Raw genomic sequence first — 904 nt, 5'->3', positions numbered from 1 at the left:
GGCGTAGTGGTCACTGCGCTCGCCTTGCACGCGGGAGACCCGGGTTCGATTCCCGGCGGAGTCAAGAAATTTGTATCGTGCAAATGATTGATTCCGTGACTGGATGTTGCGGGGCCCACTCAGCCTCGTGAGGAAAATGACTAGCTAATGACATATAAATGCGCATAGCGACCGGTGCCAGCATGGTAGGTAAACATTGGATTTTAGGATTATTGAGATATTGGAAAAATCCTACAATGCTGCAGTGAGCACCAAAGTTGTGACATAACACAAAGAAACTGCATTTATTCATTTATTTTATTTTATTTACTTTCTGGTGTTCTCGTGTTGACCCAGCACCTAAATGGGAAGAAGCGTGTCTCTTCACGCCTATCTAATGAGGAACATACTACGGGATGGGCATGCTACGGCACAGACCTTCGATTCCCAGAGTCAACGAAAAAATTGTACCTACTTCTATTTCGATTCCAAATATTGCCTCACGAGACGGAGTGTACCCGCGTATTCCAAGCACAGAGCCGAAAAAACTTCGACTTTTTATATGAAAAATAAAAAATACAGCCAGCCTAGTTAGCTTAGTTGGTAGCGCGTTTGTCTTGTAAGCGCTAGGCCGCGGGTTCGATTCCCGCCCGGGGCGGATTTTATTCTGATGGGATAATGTTCGTTCTCGGAACGGCTGGCTTTCTCCTATCCTGTCTTCCTTCTCTCTTCGATTTCGGGACGATAAGACCATAGCAGTTACAGTTCCCTCTGTCAAACCTCTTAAAAAAAAAAAAACCTACGTCAATAGTTTGAAGAGACGCCCGGCATAAATCAACACGGAACAGAGTTTTGATGTTTTACTGATTTTTTTTTTTTTTTTTTTTTTTTTTTTTTTTTTTTATTTTATGTTAAAATTTTTTTT

Source organism: Diaphorina citri, unplaced genomic scaffold (genome assembly GCF_000475195.1).
Source record: "Diaphorina citri unplaced genomic scaffold, Diaci psyllid genome assembly version 1.1 scaffold567, whole genome shotgun sequence".
Classification (NCBI taxonomy): domain Eukaryota; kingdom Metazoa; phylum Arthropoda; class Insecta; order Hemiptera; family Psyllidae; genus Diaphorina; species Diaphorina citri.
This window is presented reverse-complemented; position numbering follows the sequence as displayed.